The sequence below is a fragment of the Nerophis ophidion genome, linkage group LG11 (genome assembly GCF_033978795.1).
Source record: "Nerophis ophidion isolate RoL-2023_Sa linkage group LG11, RoL_Noph_v1.0, whole genome shotgun sequence".
Taxonomy (NCBI): domain Eukaryota; kingdom Metazoa; phylum Chordata; class Actinopteri; order Syngnathiformes; family Syngnathidae; genus Nerophis; species Nerophis ophidion.
The window spans coordinates 21519434-21544697 of NC_084621.1; the positions used below are offsets into that span (position 1 = coordinate 21519434).

Sequence of the window (25264 nt, forward strand, 5' to 3'; positions counted from 1 at the left end):
GAGGACGAAAGTTATGATTGCAAAAAGGAGTACTAAAGAGGGCTTGTCCGGGAATTGAACCCGGGACCTCTCGCACCCGAAGCGAGAATCATACGACTAGACCAACAAGCCCTACATAGAGGACTCCCCAACTAAACTCATGAAAAATAAAATTAGGGGGACACAATCTGAAATGTTGTGGTAAACTTTTAACCAACATTTTGATTTACTATCATTTTCATGAACAATGTCAAACAAAATCTGTTATATCCAATCAAGTACTCTTTACTGCAGCATATTTTTAATTGTTATACAGGTTCTATGGTGTAATGGTTAGCACTCTGGACTTTGAATCCAGTAATCCAAGTTCAAGTCTTGGTGGAACCAATTTGCAGTAAATTAAGTAATATGGTAATCATTAATAATACTGTTATTGATCAAATATTGTGGAGAATTCATAAATGTTTAAGAGTCCTTTCTTTATTCATAGTCATGTTTGGATCAGCTAGTACTTTTCAATGTATATTACGTATACCAGTTTCTCTTTGTCTACAGAAGTCTGTATTGTTTTAGTCATTGGAATGTGAAAGGGATACATCCCCCTCTTTATCTGATCAGTGTTGGGGGAGGGGGGGCATTCATTTCTGGGGGGGCTACTTTCCGATTAAATATGTAGTTTTTTTCCGTTTGAAAGTTGGACCATCCCGAGATGACGGTATGACTGTATTGATGTGGGCTGGTCTCCTGAAGCTTCAGTAAAACTTGTTATTATTCCTATTCTGTCTTGATGGTCCTTCTTACTCAGCATATATGTCATCGAAAGAATTTGGGATTGACCAGTAACTTAGATTCCCCGGGAGGAAATACTGGAAAGACGCAACAATATTTTTTTATTAATCCCTTGAGTGTGTGATGTCCGAAAAAATGATCAAAATCAATTCTAAAGTCACAAATTTAACTAGAATTTTGTGTACGAAGGAACAATTTGTGACTAAAAACAGGACTTTATAAACATAATGGGAGCTTAATTTGAAAGTGCACTACAACATTGTGCTTTTAGGCCAAATTATGACGCATTCTTTTTTTCATGCATGCAACTTTCAAAGGGAAGACTTCAATCAATCACTAATCAATGTATTTTATTTCGGCAATCTTCACATAAAACAAAGAACAACAACAAGAAAAGAAAAACAAAAAACAAAAAAGACAAAAAAACAAAAAAAACACTCATTCGAGCAATGATTGAGCCGAAAGGGTGTAGGTTGAAGCAACGCTTATATAAACCTACCCCATCACAACAAGAACAAGCTTCAAAATATATAAAATCTAAAACATGCTTCACTTATATTACTTTTTTTTTTTTTTTAAACAATATATAAGCAACATATATGTAGCACACGTCTCATATATTTAAATCAAACATATACATTTGTACACTTATATATATATATATATACATATACATACACACACATATATATACATATATACATATACACATACATACATACACACACATATATATATATATACATATACATACACATATACACACATACATACATACATTATACATACACAATTCATTTAAATTCCATATAAAGTGGTAATATATACATTTTAATATAACCTATATGTATAATTATGAAATCATACATTGTATTTATATACATATATATAAATACTTAGTGAAAACTAACCACTTTAATGTTACAAGAAGGTTCCACCAAGACTTTAACTTGGATCATTGGATTCAGAGTCCAGAGTGCTAAACATTACACCATGGCACCTACGTATCCAACTTAAAATCAAATTATCCTGCAGTTCACAGTACTTGATTGGACTTAATGGATGTTCATTTTAACCAGCCGTGGAACAAGACTTTCCAACAAAACTCACACATTGTGAGATTTTAATAGGGGACACAATCTGAAACTTGGTTACCTTATGGCACATTTAACACATATTTTAGATTCACTGACATTTTCATACTTAAATGAACTAAGAGTTACCAGCTCAGTTTTAAAACAAACTCTGGTCAGAAGTTTAGATACCACTGTAGTACGAGTAGTGATATTAATAATGTTATGTTTATTTTGTGTAATACGCCTTAAATCATTTTGATCGCATCTAGGAATTGTTTTGATGGGGATCTTGAGATTATTTGCTTTGAGCTGCGATCGATTGAACGCGTCATGATTTGCCACTTCAGTAGAATGCATGTTCACCTCTCACAGTCACTATAGAAAAATCATTATCTGAGTTGTGTACTTTTCTAGGAGAAATGCTTTGTGTGCAGGAATTGTTCAGCTTTGTGCTGGTTAGTTTAAGCTTAACTGACTCCTCAGCCGGACTAACAGATACTGTAATTGCCTGTGTCCAAGCTTGCTCTAGTGTAGTTAGTCAAGTGTGACTTAACCAGTGATTTATGTTTCTAGATAGAGTGATGGTGCCTTCTCGGTTAGAGTGAAGGAGGTCCTTCATCAGCAAGCCCGGTTTGCCCCAAAAAGAGGGCCAATTATCAATAAAAGTTAGTCCCTGTTCTCTACATCAACTAGCCAGCCACTTGTTAAGCGGGAATAATCTGCTATACCTCTCATCATTGCCTCTTGCAGGCAGGGGGCCAGAGACAAGTAATCAATCGTATCAAGAAGTCAATGAGAATCTTTTAAATGTCATCAATACTGTTTAATGTTGGATCACTTTATTTTACACGGGGTTATGCATGTTCCATGGTGTAATGGTTAGCACTCTGGACTTTGAATCCAGTGATCCAAGTTGAAGTTTTGGTGGAACCATCATGCAGTCTTTAAGTGGCAATATAGGGATTCCGTTTGAAATGACAGATTATGGATTCCTCGAGTGTGTAAAAAAATAATGTTTAAAAAGTAATATTTCCAACCTTTTAATAGGGTACACAATCTAAAACTGACAAACGATGTGACTAAAAACAGGACATGTAAACATATAAGGAGCACTATCTGAAACTGCACTACAATATTGTACTTTTTAGCTAAATTTGGTTTCACTCTGTTTTTTAAAATATTCAAAGGGAAATCATACTGAACACTAATATAACAAGACGGTTCCACCAAGATATGAACTTGGATCACTAGATTCATTGTCCAGAGTGCTAACCATTACACCATGGAACCCGTAAATGCAAAACAATGTGATCCTACAGTACACAGGGTTAGATTTGATTTGATAGATAAGTTAGATTTATATCGCGATTTTCTAAACACTCAAAGCGCTCACAGAGAAGTGGGACTCAACATTCATTCACACCTGGTGGTGGTAAGCTACATAATTAACCACAGCTGCCCTGGGGTGGACTGACGGAAGTGTGGCTGCCAGTTTGCGCCTACAGCCCCTCCGACCACCGCCTATCATTCATTCATCATTCATTCACCAGTGTAAGCGGTGAAGTGTCCTGCCCAAGGACACAAAGTCAGCGATTTTTTGGATGTTAATAGGCGGGAAGCAAACTTGCAATCCTCAGAGTTTCTGGCCGGCCGCTCTACCCACTACGCCATGCCGCCCCATTAGATGGATTGTCATTGATTCCTTGAGTGTGTGCCGGCAGAAAAAAAGGAAATACAAGTTCAAAATTAAGTTCACAGTCAAATATCTAACCTGCGGTAGAGTCGTCAGCTTGAAGCGTCCCTCTGTCTCTCACTCTCTCGTCGTCATGTGACTTTTGCTTACAAAATTTATCTTCCCTCTGATTGGCCCGTCTGTAATGTTTCACCCTAACCTTAGCCAATCATCATGGACTTTCTCCATACGTATGGATGTTCTCAATCATCAAGGTCATTGTATTTTCTCCGTACATTCGCTCTCTCATCTTCTCTCTATGTAGTTTTGATGTAAACTACCTCGTTATATGGGTCGAAAATTAACAAAGCTACAAGATAAGCTACTCGTAAAAAAAATTGCTAAGTAACTGCAATGCTACTGGAAAATGTAGTTGAACTACGTATCTCAGCTACATCTAGCTTGTTACTGCCCATCACTACATGTATATAAATATATGTTTATATATACCACGCTCTGACCCAAGATTGTCCAACAAATTTCATGGAATGTGTGATTTTAATAGGGGACACAGAATCCGAAACTCGTTTACCTTATTGCACTTTTAAACATATTTAGTTTCACTGACATTTTCATACATAGATGAACTAAGGGTTACCAGCTCATTCCTAGAATAAACTGTGGTCATAAACCAAGGTACCATTGTTACTGATCCCTTGAATGTGTTATGTTCTAAAAAATTGTTAAAATCAAGTCTTGTGTCACAAATACAAAAACAACTGTTTGTATGAGGAAGAAAGTTATGATTGCAAAAAGAAGTACTCTAGCGGGCTTGAACCCGGAACCTCTCGCACCCTAAATGAGAATCATACGACTAGACCAGGGGTGCTCACACTTTTTCTGCAGGCGAGCTAGTTTTCAATTGACCAAGTCAAGGAGATCTACCTCATTCCTATTTATAATTTATATTTATTTATTTATGAAAGAGACATTATTGTTAACAAGTTAATGGTGTTTAATGATAATACAAGCATGTTTAACACACATAGATTCCTTTCTTTCATGAAGACAAGAATATAAGTTGGTGTATTTGATTCTGATGACTTGCATTGATTGGAATTAGACAGTGGTGCTGATAACGTCCGCATTTTCAAATGGAGGAAAAAAAAGTCCTCCTTTCGGTCCAATACCACATGAAAGTGGTTGGATTTGGCATCTCATTTTTCCAACTTGCATACTCGTTTTTAAACACTTTGTTATGAGAGTAGCATATGTGTGTGTGGCCCTTTAATGTCTGGCAGCAGGTGAGTGACGTCAGTGAGTGTGCGGGTGGGCAAGCAAGTGAGAAAGCGGTCGCTGAGGGCGGGGGAGAAATACATTGGCATCAAACTCCGTAGCTTGCTAGCTTGTGCACGCTAGCTTTCTGAGCCTCTTATTTTGTTAGCACAGGCATGATGAAACAGGTCTTTTATGGTGAAGACAGGAACTGTGCAGTCGGTCTTTAGAGTTTTGACAATAGGTACGGAGTCTCTAGAAATAAAATGTGTTTCTCTGCGTCCGCCCTGTTAGTGATTTTTTTCTTAAATATGAGCTCGCAGCAGCCAGCGTCATCTCACAAGATCCTCGGGTGCCGAGAATGTCAAACAACTGACGAAAGTGAAGTCTTGGTATGATTGATGATTGCTCATTTTTATGTCAATTTTTTAATGCCTGGCTTGAGATCGACTGACACACCCTCCGAGATCGACCAGTCGATCGCGATCGACGTAATGGGCACCCCTGGACTAGACCAACAAGCCCTGTAAAATAATGTGGTATAAATCTTTAAAAAAATAAAATATTTTAATAGATGACACTATCTGAAACTGTGCTTTTAACACATATTTTGATTGACTACCATTTTCATGCATAAATAAACTGAGGGTTTACCACCTCAGTCCTAGAACTAATAGAGCTCGTAAGTTGAGACACAACTGTATTTATTTCAGAGATTTTTATTGATGTCTCGAGTGTGTGATGTATGGAATATTAAATGGCAAAAGCCCAAAATGCTCCACCCGAAAACTAAAATGGCTCAACCCAAAACGCTGCAACATGAAACAACACAACTTCAAATAGATCAATTAAAAAACTGTAACGATGTACGAGTTGGCTTTCTTCTACTAACTAAAATGGCTCAACCCAAAACGCTGACAACGCAAAACGTCGCAATACAAAATGATACAAAAGCTGCAACACCAAATGACGCAACATGACTGTAACACAAAACACCATCAACACGAAACGATGCAACACAAAATGCTACATGAATATTTTTGTACAGTGACGATAAATTACCAGACTAGATAGTGCGAGCCCGACTAGCTCAGTAGGTAGAGCATGAGATTCTTAATCCCAGGGTCGTGGGTTTGAGCCCCACGTTGGGCGGTTTAATTTTTCGCCATGGAAATTCAACACGGGACAGTGCTAAACTTCAAATAAAAAAAAATGAAAAAAACTGTAACGATGTGCAAAACGCTGCAACATGAAATGCGGACAACATGAAATAGCGCGGCCCAAATCATGAAACATTGTAACACAAAACGCGCGCCCAGCTAGCTCAGTCGGTAGAGCATAAGTCACTTAATCGCAGGGTTGTGGGCTCAATCCCTACGTTGGGTAATGACATTTTGCCAAGGAAATGCAACATGAGACAGTGCTCCACTTCTCATAAATCAATAAAAAAAAACTGTAACGATGTACGAGTTGATATTCTTCAGTTAAACCCACTTAATTAATAAAATGTTTATTTTCGTACAGTAATAATCAATAAAGAGCGCATATGTAACTAAGAAACACCGCAACACATAACAACGTGACATGAAACGTGTCAAACTTAAACTTCAACTGCACAAAATGCTGCACCCGAAAACTAAAATGGCTCAACCCAAAACGCTGCAACATGAAACAACGCAACATGAAATGCCGACAACACGGAATGTCGTGGCACGAAAAGCTGCAACAGCTGTGACACCAAACGGTGCAACATGTAATAGCGCCACCCAAATCATGAAACATCATAACACAAAACACCATCAACACGAAACGTTGTAACACAACATGCTACATGTACAGTAACCATCACTTATTACTGTTACCCAGGCGGGCCCGGCTAGCTCAGTCGGTAGAGCATGAGACTCTTAATCTCAGGGTCGTGGGTTCGAGCCGCACGGTGGGCGTTTAAGGCAGGGGTCTGCAACCTGCGGCATTTTAGCACAACCTGGGTGGCTCCCTGGAGATTTTTCAAAAATGTATGAAAATAAAAAAGATGGGGGGAAAAATATTTTTGTTTTATTAGGGTTTCTGTAGGAGGAAACATGACACAAACCTCCCTAATTATTAGAAATCCCAGTGTTTATATCAAACATGATTCTCTGATGAGAGTATTTGGCGAGCACTGTTTGCTAATAATTTTTGCGGTCCTTGAAATCACCGTAGTTTCCTAACATATATAACTTTATTCAATGATACCAGAGAAACACATATTTAATGCCACTCATTCTTTGTCTCATTTTGTCCACCAAACCTTTTAAACTGTGTGTGAATGCTCAAAGGTGAACTTTGTTGGTGTCATTGAATTGTGTGGAGTATTTATCAAGCATGTTTGGTCATTGCATGACTGCAAGATAATTGATGCTAACATGCTATTTAGGCTAGCTGTATGTACATATTACATCAGGGGTAGGGAACCTATGGCTCTAGAGCCAGATGTGGCTCTTTTGATGACTGCATCTGGCTCTCATATAAATCTTGGCTGAGATTGCTTAACACGATAAGTAATGAATAATTCCGCTGGTAATCACGATGTTAATAACGTTCACAATATAAAACATCCTCATGCATTTTAATCCATCCATCCGTTGTCTACCGATACTGTCCAAAAAATAACAATGTTATTAAAAACAATTAAAGACTTAATATACTGTAAAAATGTTGGTCTTACTTAAAAAAATGCACACATTTAGTTGTATTCAATGTTAAAAAAATATGATATAGCTCTCACAGAAATACATTTTAAAATATTTGGCTTTCATGGCTCTCTCAGCCAAAAAGGTTCCTGACCCTGCCCTAAGGGAACCTGAAAAGACAACACTAACAAGTCCTGGATCAAGATTTCCCAACAAATCTCATAAAATGTGAGATTTTAATAGAGACACAATCTGAAACTGGGTTACCTTTTTGCACTTTTAACACATATTTAGTTTCACTGACATTTTAATACATATATGAACTAAGGGTTACCAGCTCAGTCCTAGAACAAACTGTGGTCATACATTTAGGTACCACTGTTACTGATCCCTTGAGTGGTTGTTGTTTGAAAAACTGTTGGAAATCAAGTCAGTCACAAATGTAACAACTGTGTGTACGAGTAACAAAGTTATAATTGAAAATATGACTTATAAACATATGAGGAGCACAATTTGAAAATGAACTACTACATTGTATTTATAAATCCAAATTATGATTCACTCCTTTTTTTAATGCAAAAAACATTCAAAGGTAAGTCAGACTGGTCGCTAACCACTCTAATGTTACAAGGAGGTTCCACCAAGACTTGAACTTGGATCACCAGATTCAATGAAAATCTACAAAATCAAATAGTTGTTTCTAATTGTTCTAGGACTGATCTTGTAAACCCTTATTTCGTTCGTGCTTAAAGATGGTAGTGAATTCATTTTTTTGTTTAAAATCTCACATTTTATGAGATATGTTGGATGACATTGTAACACAATTTGAGATGGTGTCACCTTTTAAAAACTCTAATTTTATGAGATTTGTCGGGAAATCATTTTGCAGGGTTTGTTGGTCTTGGACAAGTCCTTGTGTTAAAATGATAATTCCTGTTTTCAGTCATGTCTTTTCCCCTCGTACACACAGTCACAAGTCTTGTCTCTTTTTACTTTAGATTTTATTTAAACATTTCCCTCCATTTTCCCGACAACTTACACTCAAGGTGTCAATGAAAATCTGGTAAATTTCATCAATACTGTGTACTATTGGATCACTTTATTTTACTGGGGTATGTACAGGTTCCATGGTGTAATGGTTAGCACTCTGGACTTTGAATCCAGTAATACGAGTTCAAGTCTTGGTGGAAGCAACTTGACGTATTAAAGTGGCAAATTACTCTGTACTACCACTATATAACAAAAGTGTACGAGGGAAAAAGTACTTACTAAAAACGGGACATAAGATTTAAGAGCTTGTCGAGGCCTCTCACACCAGAAGGGAAACTCAAAAAACATCGCTTACAAACCCTGCATCAACATTTCCCTACAAAACTCTTGGAATCCTGAGACTTTAAAAAAGGACTAATTATAAATCTTGGTTACCTTATTGCACTTTTAACATATTTAGATTCACTGACATTTTCATACATAGATGAACTAAGGGTTACCAGCTCAGTCCTAGAACAAACTGTGGTCATGCATTTAGGCTCCAATGTATAACACAAATGTAAAGATAACCGTGTGTACAAGGAAGAAAGTTATGATTGAAAAGAGGATTTATAAACATGAAGGCTTGTTGAGGAATTGAAACCGGGACATCTTGCACCCACGGTGAAAAAAGTACAACTAGACCAAATGGTCTGGTTTCAGAGTCCAGAGTGCTAACCATTACACCATGGAACCTGTAAATGTTCATGTACAACATAGGGATCCTACAGTACACAGTACTAAATTTGATTTGATAGATTGTTATTGATTCCTTGAGTGTGTGATGTCAGAAAAAGGTGATTAAAAGTTCAAAATTTAGTTCACAGTCAAAAATCTAACCTGCGGGAGAGTCGTCAACTTGAAGCGTCCCTCTGTCTCGGACTCTCTTGTTGTCATGTGACATGTCTGTAATGATTTTGCTGACGAGTTTATCTTGCCTCTGATTGGCCCGTCTCTAATGCTTCGTTCTAAACTTTGCCACTCATCATGGATTTTCTCCATACGTATGGATGTTCTCAATCATCAAGGTCATTGTATTTTCTCCATACGTTCTCTCTCTCATCTTCTCTCTATGTAGCTTTGATGTAAGCTACCTCGCTATATGGGTCAAAAAGTAACAAAGCTACAGGAAAAGCTACTCTTAAAAAAAAGTGCTAAGTAACTGGCAAGCTCCTGAAAAATGGAGTTGAGCTACTTAGCTTAGCTACATCTAGCTTGTTACTGCCCATCACTACATGTATATAAATATATGTTTATATATACCACGCTCTGACCCAAGATTTTCCAACAAATTCAATGAAATGTGAGATTTTAATAGGGGACACAATCTGAAACCCGGTTGTCTTATTGTTGTTTTTAAGATATTTTGTTTTACTGACATTTTCATACATAGATGAACTAAGGGTTACCAGCTCAGTCTTGGAACAAACTGTGGTCATACATTTAGGTACCACTGTGTTTGATCCCTTGAGAGTGTGATGTTTTAAAAAAAAATGTTAAAATCAAGTCTGAAGTCACAAATACAGTAACAACTGTGTGTCTGAGAAAGAAAGTTATAATTGCAAAAAGGAGTACTATAGAGGGCTTGTCAGGGAATTGAACCCGGGACCTCTCACACCCGAAGCGAAAATCATACGACTAATTAATGCTTCTGTGAAAATTGCAAATAAAACAACATTTCTGTGAAGAATAGTTTCTTGTCCATTTTCAGATTGTGTCCCTTATATGTTTATGAGTCATGTTTTTATTCCTACCTTTTTCCCTCGTACACACAGTTGTCTTCTTATGTGATTTTAAACTTGATTTTAAACTTTCAAAGCTACATATTATTACTGTACAAAAAGAAAAATATTATTAATAAAGTGAATTTAACTGAAGAATGCAAATTCGCATATCGTTACAGGTTCTTTAATTGCCTTATTTGAAATTGCAATGTCTCGTGATATAAATTTCTTTGGCAAATTTCAAACGCCCAACATGGGGATCGAACCCACGACCCTGAGATTAAGAGTCTCATGCTCTACCGACTGAGCTAGCCAGGCCTGCTTAGAAAGCCTTGATAAGTGATCGATACTGTACAAAAATGTTCATGGCACCAGTGTTGCAACGTTTCCTGTTGACGGTGTTTTGTGTTATGATGTTTCATGATTTGGGTCGCGGTATTTCATGTTGCCCCGTTTGGTGTCACAGCTGTTGCAGCATTTCGTGTTGCAATATTTTTACCCCGACATTTCATGTTGTCGGCATTTCATGTTGCGTTGTTTCATGTTGCAGCGTTTTGGGTTGAGCCATTTTAGTTTTCAGGTGCAGCATTTTGAGCTTTTGCCGTAAAAGTTTGATGGGTTTCATGTCACGTTGTTATGTGTTGCAGTGTTTCTTAGCTACATTTGCGCTCTTTATTGATTATTACAGTACGAAATCAAAACATGTTATAAATTAAGTAAGTTTAACAGAAGAATGAGTACTCGCACATCGTTACCGTTTTTTTTATTGATTTATTTGAAGTTACGTTGTTTCATGTTGCAGCGTTTTGGGTTGAGCCATTTTAGTTTTCAGGTGGAGCATTTTGAGTTTTTGCCATTTAATATTCCATACATCACACACTCAAGAGATCAATGAAAACATCCGAAATAAATACAGTTGTGTCTCAACTTACGAGCTCTATTAGTTCTAGGACAGAGGTGGTAAACCCTAAGTTTATTTATGCATGAAAATGGTAGTCAATAAAAATATGTGTTAAAAGCACAGTTTCAAATAGTGTCACCAATAAAATATTGTATTTTTTTTAAAGATTTATGCAAAGTTATTTTACAGGCCTTGTTGGTCTCGTCGTATGATTCTCACTTCGGGTGCTATATATCCAGTCTAATATTTCCCTGGTACAAACATGTGTTGTTACATTTGTGACTTCAGACTTGATTTTGAACAATTTTTCAGACATCACACATTTAAGGGATCCATTAAAATCTATCAAACTAAATATAGTTGTATTACTGAACAATTTGTCACTAAAATACAGTATGTTGGTTCTACCAAGACTTGAACTTGGATCACTGGATTCAAAGTCCAGAGTGCTAACCATTACACTATGGAACCTGTAAGTTTGGCAAAATTATTCTGCATTAAAGAGTACTTGATTGGATATAAGAGATGTTGTTTAACATTTGTTCATGAAAATGGTAGTAAATTAAAATGTTTTCACATTTCATGAGATCAGTTGGGAAAATATGCTTGCAGGGCTTGTTGGTCTAGTCGTATGATTCTCGCTTCGGGTGCGAGAGGTCCCGGGTTCAATTCCCGGACAAGCCCTCTTTAGTACTCCTTTTTGCAATCATAACTTTCTTCCTCATTCACACAGTTGTCATTGTATTTGTGACTTTAGACTTGATTAGATTTTTTTTTTTTCAAACATCACACACTCAAGGGATCAATAAGTATAAAAGTGCAATAAGGTAATCACATTTCAGATTGTGTCCCCTATTAAAATCTGACGTTTGATGAGATTTTCTGGAAAGTCTTGTTCCAGGTCTTGTTGGTCCACTCCTGTATTTTTGCTTAAGGTACGATAGACCCTGGTATCAAATCCTGGACAATCTCTAAAGTGTTCAAGTCCTGTTTTCAGTCAGTACTTTGTACCACTTTTGGGTTGAGCCATTTTAGTTTTCGGATGCAACATTTTGTGCTGTTGGTGTTTAAGTTTGATGCGTTTCATGTCACGTTGTTATGTGCTGCGGTGTTTCTTCGCCACATATGCGCTCTTTATTGATTATTTCTTTACAAAAAGAAAAATATTATTAATTAAGTGAGTTTAGCAGAAGAATGCGAACTTGCACATCGCTACAGTTTTTTTTAATTGATTTATGAGAAGTGGAACACCGTCTCATGTTGAATTTCCTTGGCAAAATTAAACCGCCCAACGCGGGACTCGAACCCACGACCCTAAGATTAAGGGTATCATGCTCTACCGACTGAGGTAGCCGGGCCTGAATTTGGCACCTCGAGCAGTGATTGTTACCGTACAACAATATTCAAGTAGCATTTTGTGTTTGAACGTTTCGTGTTGATGGCGTTTTGTGTTACGATGTTTCATGATTTGAGCCGCACTATTTCATGTTGTCCGCATTTCATGTCGCAGCGTTTTGCACATCGTTACAGTTTTTTTAATTTTTTTTTTTATTAGAAGTGTAGCACTGTCCCGTGTTGGATTTCCATGGCGAAAAATTCAACTGCCCAACATGGGGCTCGAACCCACAACCCTGAGATTAAGAGTCTCATGCTCTACCGACTGAGCTAGCCAGGCTCACGTATTCTAATCTTATAATTAATAGTCACTGTACAAAAATATTCATGTAGCATTTTGTGTTACATCGTTTCGTGTTGATGGTGTTTTGTGTTACAGTCATGTTGCGCCATTTGGTGTTGCAGCTGTTGTATCATTTTGTATTGCGACGTTTTGTGTTGTCAGCGGTTTCGGTTGAGCCATTTTATGAGATTTGTTGGGAAACCTTGATCCAGGACTTGTTGGTGTTGTCTTTTCAGGTTCCCTAAGGGCAGGGGTCGGGAACCTTTTTGGCTGAGAGAGCCATGAAAGCCAAATATTTTAAAATGTATTTCTGTGAGAGCTATATCATATTTTTTAACACTGAATACAACTAAATGTGTGCATTTTTTTAAGTAAGACCAACATTTTTACAGTATATTAAGTCTCTAATTGTTTTTAATAACATTGTTATTTTTTGGACAGTTGCGGTAGACAACGGATGGATGGATTAAAATGCATGAGGATGTTTTATATTGTGAACGTTATTAACATCGTGATTACCAGCGGAATTATTCATTACTTATCGTGTTAAGCAATCTCAGCCAAGATTTATATGAGAGCCAGATGCAGTCATCAAAAGAGCCACATCTGGCTCTAGAGCCATAGGTTCCCTACCCCTGATGTAATATGTACATACAGCTAGCCTAAATAGCATGTTAGCATCAATTATCTTGCAGTCATGCAATGACCAAACATGCTTGATAAGCACTCCACACAATTCAATGACACCAACAAAGCTCACCTTTGAGCATTCACACACAGTTTAAAAGGTTTGGTGGAAAAAATGAGACAAAGAATGAGTGGCATTAAATATGTGTTTCTCTGGTATCATTGAATAAAGTTATATATGTTAGGAAACTACGGTGATTTCAAGGACCGCAAAAATTATTAGCAAACAGTGCTCGCCAAATACTCTCATCAGAGAATCATGTTTGATATAAACACTGGGATTTCTAATAATTAGGGGGGTTTGTGTCATGTTTCCTCCTACAGAAACCCTAATAAAACAAAAATATTTTTTTCCCCCATCTTTTTTATTTTCATACATTTTTGAAGTGAAGTGAAGTGAATTATATTTATATAGCGCTTTTCTCTAGTGACTCAAAGCGCTTTACATAGTGAAACCCAATATCTAAGTTACATTTAAACCAGTGTGGGTGGCACTGGGAGCAGGTGGGTAAAGTGTCTTGCCCAAGGACACAACGGCAGTGACTAGGATGGCGGAAGCGGGAATCGAACCTGCAACCCTCAAGTTGCTGGCACGGCCACTCTACCAACCGAGCTATACCGCCCCGCTGAAAAAGCTCCAGGGAGCCACCCAGGTGGTGCTAAAGAGCCACATGCGGCTCTGGAGCTACAGGTTGCAGACCCCTGCCTTAGGGTGGGAAAGTCCCTGAGTTTAAATTCCAGAGAAGCTCTTAAATCTTTAAGTCCTGTTTTCAGTCATTACTTTTTACCTTGTACACACATAATCACATTTATTTTCCTGTTTTGACTTTTAACATGATTATAAACTTTTACCTTTTTTCAGACATCACAGGATGACATAGTTTTACATGGACATTTACAGGTTCCATGGTGTAATGGTTAGCACTCTGGACTCTGAATCCAGTGATCCAAGTTCAAGTCTTGGTGGAACCTTCTTGAAAACTTAGAGTTATTAGTATTCTGAATCACTGTCATTTAATTAATGCTTCTGTAAAAAATGCAATTAAACAACGTTTCTGTGAACAATAGTTTCTTGTCCATTTTCAGATTGTGTCCCTTATATGTTTATGAGTCATGTTTTCATTCTTACCATTTTCCCTCGTACACACAGTTGTCTTTTTATGTGATTTTAAACTTGATTTAAAACTTTCTTGGTTACATATGCGCTCTTTATTTATTATTACTGTACAAACAGAAAAATATTATTAATTAAGTGAGTTTAGCAGAAGAAAGCAAACTCGCACATCGTTACAGTTTTTTAAATTGATTTATTTGAAGTGTCGCACCGTCTCGTGAATTGAATTTCTTTGGCAAAATTAAAACGCCCAACGTGGGGCTCGAACCCACCACCCTGAGATTAAGAGTCTCATGCTCTACCGACAGAGTTAGCCGGGCCTGCCAGGAGAACCGTGATAAGTGATGGTTACTGTACATGTAGCATTTTGTGTTACAACGTTTCGTGTTGATGGCGTTTTGTGTTATGATGTTTCATGATTTGGGTGGCGCTATTTCATGTTGCGCCGTTTGGTGTCACAGCTCTTTGCAGCTTTTCGTGTTGCGACGTTTCGTGCCACGACATTTCGTGTTGCGTTGTTTCATGTTGCAGCGTTTTGCGTTGAGCCATTTTAGTTTTCGGGTGCAGCATTTTGTGCTGTTGAAGTTTAAGTTTGACGCGTTTCATGTCACGTTGTTAGGTGTTGCGGCGTTTCTTAGTTACATATGCGCTCTTTATTGATTATTACTGTACGAAAATAAACATTTTATTAATTAAGTGAGTTTAACTGAAGAATATCAACTCGTACATCGTTACAGTTTTTTTTATTAATTTATGAGAAGTGGAGCACCGTCTCATGTTGCATTTCCTTGGCAAAATTTCATTACCCAACGAAGGGCTTGAGCCCACAACCCTGCGATTAAGTGACTCATGCTCTACCGACTGAGCTAGCTGGGCGCGCGTAAGGACCCTTGAGGAGTGATTGTTAACATACAAAAATGTTCATGTAGCATTTTGTGTTGGAACGTTTCGTGTTGATGGCGTTTTGTGTTACGATGTTTCATGATTTGGGACGCACTATTTCATGTTGTCCGCATTTCATGTTGCAGCGTTTTGCACATCGTTACAGTTTTTTTCATTTTTTTTTATTAGAAGTGTAGCACTGTCCCGTGTTGAATTTCCTTGGCGAAAAATTAAACCACCCAACGTGGGGCTCGAACCCACAACCCTGAGATTAAGAGTCTCATGCCCTACCGACTGAGCTAGTCGGGCTCGCATCATCTAATCTGGTAATTAATCGTCACTGTACAAAAATATTCATGTCGCATTTTGTGTTACATCGTTTCGTGTTGATGGTGTTTTGTGTTACAGTCATGTTGCGTCATTTGGTGTTGCAGCTGTTGTAGCATTTTGTATTGCGACGTTTCGTGTTGTCAGCGTTTTGGGTTGAGCCATTTTAGTTAGTAGAAGAATGCCAACTCGTACATCGTTACAGTTTTTTAATTGATTTATTTGAAGTTGCGTTGTTTCATGTTGCAGCGTTTTGGGTTGAGCCATTTTAGTTTTCGGGTGGAGCATTTTGGGCTTTTGCCATTTAATATTCCATACATCACACATTCAAGAGAACAATAAAAATCTCTGAAATAAATACAGTTGTGTCTCAACTTACGAGCTCTATTAGGTCTAGGACTGAGGTGGTAAACCCTCAGTTTATTTATGCATGAAAATGGTAGTCAATCAAAATATGTGTTAAAAGCACAGTTTCAGATAGTGTCTTATATTAAAATATTTTATTTTTTGAAAGATTTATGCCACATTATTTTACAGGGCTTGTTGGTCTAGTCGTATGATTCTCACTTAGGGTGTGAGAGGTCCCGGGTTCAATTCCCGGACAAGCCCCCTATAGTACTCCTTTTTGCAATCATAACTTTCTTCCTCATACAAACAGTTGTTATTGTATTTGTGACTCAAGACTTGATTTTAACAATTTTTTAGAACATAACACATTCAAGGGATCAGTAACAATGGTACCTTGGTTTATGACCACAGTTTATTCTAGGACTGAGTTGGTAACCTTTAGTTCAACTATGTATGAAAATGTCAGTGAAACTAAATATGTTTAAAAGTGCAATAAGGTAAACGAGTTTCAGATTGTGTCCCCTATTAAAATCACACATTCCATGAAATTTGTTGGACAATCTTGGGTCAGAGCGTGGTATATATAAACATATATTTATATACATGTAGTAATGGGCAGTAACAAGCTAGATGTAGCTGAGCTACGTAGTTCAACTACATTTTCCAGTAGCATTGCAGTTACTTAGCATTTTTTTTTACGAGTAGCTTTTCTTGTAGCTTTGTTAATTTTCGACCCATATAGCGAGGTAGTTTACATCAAAGCTACATAGAGAGAAGATGAGAGAGCGAATGTACGGAGAAAATACAATGACCTTGATGATTGAGAACATCCATACGTATGGAGAAAGTCCATGAAGATTGGCTAAGGTTAGGGTGAAACATTACAGACGGGCCAATCAGAGGGAAGATAAATTTTGTAAGCAAAAGTCACATGACGATGAGAGAGTGAGAGACAGAGGGACGCTTCAAGCTGACGACTCTACCGCAGGTTAGATTTTTGACTGTGAACTTAATTTTGAACTTGTATTTCCTTTTTCTCTGCCGGCACACACTCAAGGAATCAATGACAATCCATCTAATGGGGCGGCATGGCATAGTGGGTAGAGCGGCCGGCCAGAAACCTAAGGATTGCAAGTTTGCTTCCCGCCTATTGACATCCAAAAAATCGCTGACTTTGTGTCCTTGGGCAGGACACTTCACCGCTCACACTGGTGAATGAATGATGAATGAATGATGAATGAATGAATGATAGGCGGTGGTCGGATGGGCCGTAGGCGCAAACTGGCAGCCACACTTCCGTCAGTCTACCCCAGGGCAGCTGTGGTTAATTATGTAGCTTACCACCACCAGGTGTGAATGAATGTTGAGTCCCACTTCTCTGTGAGCGCTTTGAGTGTTTAGAAAATCGCGATATAAATCTAACTTATCTATCAAATCAAATCTAACCCTGTGTACTGTAGGATCACATTGTTTTGCATTTACGGGTTCCGTGGTGTAATGGTTAGCACTCTGGACAATGAATCTAGTGATCCAAGCTCATATCTTGGTGGAACCGTCTTGTTATATTAGTGTTCAGTATGATTTCCCTTTGAATATTTTAAAAAAACAGAGTGAAACCAAATTTAGCTAAATATTGTAGTGCAGTTTCAGATAGTGCTCCTTATATGTTTACAAGTCCTGTTCTTAGTCACATCGTTTGTCAGTTTTAGATTGTGTACCCTATTAAAAGGTTGGAAATATTACTTTTTAAACATTATTTTTTTACACACTCGAGGAATCCATAATCTGTCATTTCAAACGGAATCCCTATATTGCCACTTAAAGACTGCATGATGGTACCACCAAAACTTCAACTTGGATCACCTGATTCAAAGTCCAGAGTGCTAACCATTACACCATGGAACCTGCATAACCCCGCGTAAAAGAACGTGATCCAACATTAAACAGTATTGATGACATTTAATATATTCTCATTGACTTCTTGATACGATTGATTACTTGTCTCTGACCCCCTGCCTGCAAGAGGCAATGATGAGAGGTATAGCAGATTATTCCCGCTTAACAAGTGGCTGGCTAGTTGATGTAGAACACAGGGACTAACTTTTATTGATAATTGGACCTCTTTCTGGGGCAAACCGGGCTTGCTGATGAAGGACCTCCTTCACTCTAACCGAGAAGGCACCATCACTCTATCTAGAAACATAGATCACTGGTTACGTCACACTTGACTAACTACACTAGAGCAAGCTTGGACACAGGCAATTACAGTGTCTGTTAGTCCGGCGGAGGAGTCAGTTAAGCTAGAACTAACCAGCACAAAGCTGAACAATTCCTGCACACAAAGCATTTCTCCTAGAAAAGTACACAACTCAGATAATGATTTTTCTATAGCGACTGTAAGAGGTGAACATGCATTCTACTGAGGTGGCAAATTATGACGCGTTCAATCGATCGCAGCTCAAAGCAAATAATCTCAAGATCCCCATTAAAACAAATCCTAGATGTGATCAAAATTATTTAAGGCGTATTACACAAAATAAACATAACATTATTAATATCATTACTCGTACTACAGTGGTATCTAAACTTCTGACCAGAGTTTGTTTTAAAATTGAGCTGGTAACTCTTAGTTCATTTAAGTATGAAAATGTCAGTGAATCTAAAATATGTGTTAAATGTGCCATAAGGTAACCAAGTTTCCCCTATTAAAATCTAACAATGTGTGAGTTTTGTTGGAAAGTCTTGTTCCACGGCTGGTTAAAATGAACATCCATTAAGTCCAATCAAGTACTGTGAACTGCAGGATAATTTGATTTTAAGTTGGATACGTAGGTGCCATGGTGCAATGGTTAGCACTCTGGACTCTGAATCCAATGATCCAAGTTAAAGTCTTGCTGGAACCTTCTTGTAACATTAAAGTGGTTAGTTTTCACTAAGTCTTCCCTTTGAAAGTTGCATGCATGAAAAAAAGAATGCGTCATAATTTGGCCTAAAAGCACAATGTTGTAGTGCAGTTTCAAATTGCGCTCCCATTATGTTTATAAAGTCCTGTTTTTAGTCACAAATTGTTCCTTCGTACACAAAATTGTGGTTAAATTTGTGACTTTAGAATTGATTTTGATCATTTTTTCGGACATCACACACTCAAGGGATTAATAAAAAAATATTGTTGCGTCTTTCCAGTATTCCCTCCCGGGGAATCTAAGTTACTGGTCAATCCCAAATTCTTTCGATGACATATATGCTGAGTAAGAAGGACCATCAAGACAGAATGGGAATAATAACAAGTTTTACTGAAGCTTCAGGAGACCAGCCCACATCAATACAGACATACTGTCATCTCGGGATGGTCCAACTTTCAAACGGAAAAAAACTACATATTTAATCGGAAAGTAGTCCTCCCAGAAATGAATGCCCCCCCCTCCCCCAACACTGATCAGATAAAGAGGGGGATGTATCCCTTTCACATTCCAATGACTAAAACAATACAGACTTCTGTAGACAAAGAGAAACTGGTATACGTAATATACATTGAAAAGTACTAGCTGATCCAAACATGACTATGAATAAAGAAAGGACTCTTAAACATTTATGAATTGTCCACAATATTTGATCAATAACAGTATTATTAATGATTACCATATTACTTAATTTACTGCAAATTGGTTCCACCAAGACTTGAACTTGGATCACCGGATGCAAAGTCCAGAGTGCTAACCATTACACCATAGAACCTGCATATCTATTAAAAATATGCTGCAGTAAAGAGTACTTGATTGGATATAACAGATTTTGTTTGACATTGTTCATGAAAATGGTAGTAAATCAAAATGTTGGTTAAAAGTTTACCACAACATTTCAGATTGTGTCCCCTAAGTTTATTTTTCGTGAGTTTAGTTGGGGAGTTATCTATGCAGGGCTTGTTGGTCTAGTCGTATGATTCTCGCTTCGGGTGCGAGAGGTCCCGGGTTCAATTCCCGGACAAGCCCTCTTTAGTACTCCTTTTTGCAATCATAACTTTCTTCCTCATACACACAGTTGTCATTGTATTTGTGACTTAAGACTTGATTTTAACACGTCACACACTCAAGGGATCAATAGCAGTGGTACCTAAATTTATGACCACAGTTTGTTCTAGGTAACCCTTAGTTCATCTATATATGAAAAAGGCCGGAAAACTAAATATGTTTAAAAGTGCAATAATATAACAGAGATTTGGATTGTGTCCCGTATTAAAATCTCACATTTCATGAAATTTGTTGGACAATCTTGTTTCAGGACTTGGTATGTGTAAACATATGTTTATATACATGTAGTGATGGGCAGTAACAAGCTAGATGTCGCTAAGCTACGTAGTTCAACTATATTTTCAAGTAGCTTGGCAGTTACTTAACACCCTTTTTTTATAAGTAGCTTTTTTCTTGAACCTTAGCTACTTTTAAACTCATGTAGCGAGGTAGCTTACATCAAAGCTACATAGAGAGAAAAAATGTACGGAGAAAATACAATCACCTGATTGAGAACATCCGTGTGATGGAGAAATCCATGATGATTGGCTAAGGTTAGGGCAAAACATTACAGACGGGCCAAGATAAACTTGTGAGCAAAATCATAACAGACATGCAGTCATGTCACATGACGACGAGAGAGTCCGAGACAGAGGGACGCTTCAAACTGACGACTCTCCCTCAGGTGAGATATTTGACTGTGAACTTAATTTGTTTGGCAAACACGTATGCAGGGTTTGCATACGTGTTTGCCATTTCGACCCGTTTCACAAAATGAGGAAGACAATGGGAGCCGCAATTATTCCCGCCAGTAGCTGCTGGTGGTCACCCTAGTGATAAGAATAAGCGAATGTTATGAAGCCATTGCCTTAAACACCTTCTACAACATCTACAAACTGCTTGCCAGTCCAGCAACATGTTGTGAGAGGATTCTGTAGTTGCACGCACACGACTGGAAGGCATACTGGGTGACACAGAGTACACTGACGGTTGTGATATAAAAAACTTTAACACTCCTACTAATATGCGCCACATTGAGAACCCACACAAAAGAAGAATGACAAACACATTTCGGGAGAAAATCCTCACAGTAACACAACATAAACGCAACACAACAAATACCCAGAATCCTTTGCATCCCTGACAATTCCTGACTATGTTATACACCACGCGAGCACCAAACCCCGCCCACCTCAACTACGCAGGGAGTGTCTCGTAAACATATAAAAGTACAATTTGAAACTGCCCTTTAAGATTGTACTTTGAATCCAAAATCAGATTACTTCACATCAAAAACTATTCAAAGAGAGGTCACAAGAAAGTATTTTTCACTTAAATTTAGATTATTTGCATTAATCGTGCATGTACTGATCAAAGAGAGGTCATACTAAACACTAATATTACAAGATGGTTCCACCAAGACTTGAACTTGGATCACTGGATTCAAAGTCCAGAGTGCTAACCATTACACCAAAGAACCTGTATAAAAACCTGAATTATCCTGCAGTAAAGAGTACTTGATTGGATATGACAGGTTTAGTTTGACAGTTTTTCATGAAAATGGTAGTAAATTAAAATGTTGGTTAAAAATGTACCATAAATTTTCATATTTTGCCCCCAAATTTCACATTTCTTGAGATTAATAGGGGAGAGCTGATTGCAGGGCTTGTTGGTCTAGTCGTATGATTCTCGATTCGGGTGTGAGAGGTCTCGGGTTCAATTCCCGGGCAAGCCCTCGTGTTTTTAAGTCCAAATTTTAATCATGACTTTCTTCCTCATACACACAGTTGTTGTTACATTTATGACTTTAGATTGATTTTAACAATCTTTTCAAACAACAACCACTCAAGGTATCAATAACAGTGGTACCTAAATGTATGACCACAGTTTGTTCTAGGACTGAGCTGGTAACCCTTAGTTCATCTATGTATGAACATGTCAGTGAAACCAAATATGTGTTAAAAGCGCATTAAGGTACCGTATTGTTTGGTGTATAAGTCACTCCGGAGTATAAGTCGCGCCTGCCTAAAATGCAAAATAAAGAAGGAAAAAAACATGTATAAATCGCACTGGAGTATAAGTCCCATTTTTGGGGGAAATTTATTTGATAAAACCCGACCCCAAGAATAGACATTTGAAAGGCAATTTGAAATAAATAAAGAATATTGAACAACAGGCTGAAAAGTGTACGTTATATGAGGCATAAATAACCAACTGAGAAGGTGCCTGGTATGTTAACATAACATATTATGGTAAGAGTCATTCAAATAACTATAACATATAGAACATGCTATACCTTTACCAAACAATCTGTCACTCCTAATCAATTAATCCCATGAAATCTTATACGTCTAGTCTCTTACGTGAATGAGCTACATAATATTGTTTGATATTTTACGGTAATATGTTAATAATTTCACACATAAGTCGCACTATGAAAAAAACTGCGACTTATAGTCCGAAAAATACGGTATGTGTGTGCGAGGGTAAAAGAAATGAGTAAAAAACAGGACTTAAATACATAAGCGTTAGTCCGGGAAATGAACCAAGAATCTCTCACACCCTCAGCAAGAATTGTAGACCAACAAACCCTGCAAGAAGTTCAAGTCTTGGTGGAACCAACTCACAGTAATTTAAGTGACACATTATTCAGTAATACTGCTGTAATTAATTTGATACATTTTTATGGATCACTTGAGTGTGTGATATCTGAAAAAAAATGGTCAAAATCCATCCTAAAGTCACAAATGTATAGACAACTAAGTATATAATGGAACATTTTTGTGACTTAAAACAAGACTTGTAAACATATAAAGAGCACAGTTTTGAAAAATGACTACAACATGGTACTTTCATATTGAATTAAGATGTACACATTTTTCTTGCAAACAACTTTTAAATGGAATTGATACTGAACAAAAGATGGCTCCACCAAGACTTGAACTTGGATCACTGGATTCAAAGTCCAGAGTGCTAACCATTACACCATGGAACCGGTAAATGTACATGTAAAACAATGTGATCCTACAGTACACAGTACTTGATTGGATTTGATAGATTGTCATTGATCCCTTGAGTGTGTGCCGTCAAAATCCAAGTTTGAAATCAAGTTTAGAGTCAAAAATGGATGTGTGTACAAGGTATAAAGTAGTGACTGAAAACAGGACATGAAGACTTCGTCGTTTGTCCAGGATTTCAACACAGGGCGTCTCTCACCCTGCGTGAGAATCCTATGACGAGAACAAAAAGCCTTTCCGAAAAAACTCATGCAATGTGAGATTTTAATAGGGGACTTAATTGAAATCTTGGTTACCTTAATGCACTTTTAACACATATTTAGTTTCACTGACATTTTCATACATAGATGAACTAAGGGTTACCAGCTCAGTCCTAAAACAAACTGTGTTCATACATTTAGGTACCACTGTTACTGATCCCTTGAGTGGTTGTTGTTTGAAAACATTGATAAAGTCAAAAATGTAACGACAACTGTGTGTATGAGGAAGAAAGTTATGATTAAAAATATGAGGGTTTATCCGGGACCTCTCGCACCCGAAGCTAGAATCATACAACTAGACCAACAAGCCCTGCATTCAAGGAAACCCAACCAATCTCATGAAATGTGAATTCAGGGGACAAAAATCTGAAATGTTGTGGTAAACTTTTCACCAAAATTTAATTTACTACAATTTTCATCAAAAAACTGTCAAACTAAATCTGTTATAGCCAATCAAGTACTGTTTCATGCAGGTTAATTCAGCTTTGTGTACAGGTTCTGTTCTGCCCCAGTTATTAAGATTACTCTATTTAGTGTATGTTTATTGCTAAGTCATTTCAATTGGTTCTGCTAAGTGAGCTGTACCTATAAGAAACGCGTAGGTAGGTCACGTGTTTAGACTCCGGAAACATTTCAAACTGGTGTGCACAACTCCACTTCACTCCTCGTGTTTCTCAGCAAACAACTATTACACCTTATGCTGTTCGTGGCATCGTTGGTATGTACCTATCTTTAATGTTTATAGTACACAATGAATCATACTTAGCTGTGAAATGTGTGTGTTTAACGATGTTAGACGATATCTGATTTCATCACTTGTTCATGTCAGCTAACTTTCATTTGTTGTCATCTGCCTCCATCTAGTGGACGTTTGTTGTACTGTTACTTAAGACAATTTACCGGTAAACAGCAGAATGCTCATTTGTCACTTGTATTTAATAATTATAACCATACATACAGTAAAGTGTGACAAAGTTAAACTTGGATTTAATTCAAATGGAATACTTGATAGTCTGTGGTCTGTGATATGACATTATTAAGTTCATTTAATTCAGGCATTTACATGTACAATGTTTGTGTCCTACAGTTTCACCCTTTCAATTGTCAATAAACCTGGCCTCCATCAGTCAACCTGGTGTTCAGAGTTTTGATGAGCGGAAGGTGTTGAACTTACTGCCTTCGTGTACAAGTGTGCTTAAGGAAGGCAGGATAGTGAAACAACGGCTTCATCGCATAAGGTAACACAGTTACACGCTGAGCATACATCATGGATTCAAAGGAGCCGTCGCTGAAGTCTAGATCCTACACATCAGGCTCCACAAAATCATCTGCAGGGAATGCTGCAGCTTTAGGCCGTGCCAACGCAGAGGCAGCAAAAGCACGACTGAACTTTGCAGAAAAAGACATGATCCTAGCAATGGAAAAAGCCCAATTAGAAGCACGAATGATGAAACTGTCCCTCGAAAGAGATGCAGCTGTAGCTGAAGCGGAGGCTGAGGTCCTAGAAGCAGCGCTCAGCATGGATGGCAGTGTGCGAAGTAGCAGGAAGTTCCCACTTCAACAGATTCCCTGTGACCCTCTAGAGCGGACCAGAGAATATGTCACTGATCAGTCAAAAGAAAATTCGTCTGTAGCATTAGAAGAATACGCTCAGGATGGTGCTCGTGAGCGAGGCACACAATCCAACGCCCCTCTTCACCCCTTCATCCAGGACAGTGTTGGTCAGCTACACACACATTCAACCCCGGCACTGCATCCACATCCTCATTTTCCATCTCAAAATGAAAGCAGCCATCTATGTTTAGACCCAGCACCAAGTAACTATCA

General features: G+C 37.8%; 14 non-coding genes across 14 annotated transcripts; 6 read left to right on the top strand and 8 right to left on the bottom strand.

Moving 5' to 3' along the window:
* Window positions 1–39: 39 nt before the first annotated feature.
* trnap-cgg (transfer RNA proline (anticodon CGG)) lies at window positions 40–111 on the bottom strand. The gene has a single exon. It is a non-coding gene; the product is annotated as a tRNA-Pro (tRNA).
* Window positions 112–294: 183 nt separating this feature from the next.
* On the top strand, window positions 295–366 carry trnaq-uug (transfer RNA glutamine (anticodon UUG)). The gene has a single exon. It is a non-coding gene; the product is annotated as a tRNA-Gln (tRNA).
* Window positions 367–6661: 6295 nt separating this feature from the next.
* On the top strand, window positions 6662–6734 carry trnak-cuu (transfer RNA lysine (anticodon CUU)). The gene has a single exon. It is a non-coding gene; the product is annotated as a tRNA-Lys (tRNA).
* A 3727-nt stretch (window positions 6735–10461) lies between these two features.
* trnak-cuu (transfer RNA lysine (anticodon CUU)) lies at window positions 10462–10534 on the bottom strand. Its single transcript has one exon. It is a non-coding gene; the product is annotated as a tRNA-Lys (tRNA).
* Window positions 10535–11516: 982 nt separating this feature from the next.
* On the bottom strand, window positions 11517–11588 carry trnaq-uug (transfer RNA glutamine (anticodon UUG)). The gene has a single exon. It is a non-coding gene; the product is annotated as a tRNA-Gln (tRNA).
* A 141-nt stretch (window positions 11589–11729) lies between these two features.
* On the top strand, window positions 11730–11801 carry trnap-cgg (transfer RNA proline (anticodon CGG)). The gene has a single exon. It is a non-coding gene; the product is annotated as a tRNA-Pro (tRNA).
* Window positions 11802–12719: 918 nt separating this feature from the next.
* Window positions 12720–12792, bottom strand: trnak-cuu (transfer RNA lysine (anticodon CUU)). The gene has a single exon. It is a non-coding gene; the product is annotated as a tRNA-Lys (tRNA).
* Window positions 12793–14382: 1590 nt separating this feature from the next.
* Window positions 14383–14454, top strand: trnaq-cug (transfer RNA glutamine (anticodon CUG)). The gene has a single exon. It is a non-coding gene; the product is annotated as a tRNA-Gln (tRNA).
* A 1260-nt stretch (window positions 14455–15714) lies between these two features.
* trnak-cuu (transfer RNA lysine (anticodon CUU)) lies at window positions 15715–15787 on the bottom strand. Its single transcript has one exon. It is a non-coding gene; the product is annotated as a tRNA-Lys (tRNA).
* A 555-nt stretch (window positions 15788–16342) lies between these two features.
* Window positions 16343–16414, top strand: trnap-agg (transfer RNA proline (anticodon AGG)). The gene has a single exon. It is a non-coding gene; the product is annotated as a tRNA-Pro (tRNA).
* A 3402-nt stretch (window positions 16415–19816) lies between these two features.
* Window positions 19817–19888, bottom strand: trnaq-uug (transfer RNA glutamine (anticodon UUG)). The gene has a single exon. It is a non-coding gene; the product is annotated as a tRNA-Gln (tRNA).
* Window positions 19889–20070: 182 nt separating this feature from the next.
* trnap-cgg (transfer RNA proline (anticodon CGG)) lies at window positions 20071–20142 on the top strand. Its single transcript has one exon. It is a non-coding gene; the product is annotated as a tRNA-Pro (tRNA).
* Window positions 20143–21568: 1426 nt separating this feature from the next.
* Window positions 21569–21640, bottom strand: trnaq-uug (transfer RNA glutamine (anticodon UUG)). Its single transcript has one exon. It is a non-coding gene; the product is annotated as a tRNA-Gln (tRNA).
* A 1443-nt stretch (window positions 21641–23083) lies between these two features.
* Window positions 23084–23155, bottom strand: trnaq-uug (transfer RNA glutamine (anticodon UUG)). Its single transcript has one exon. It is a non-coding gene; the product is annotated as a tRNA-Gln (tRNA).
* Between the last annotated feature and the right edge of the window lie 2109 nt (window positions 23156–25264).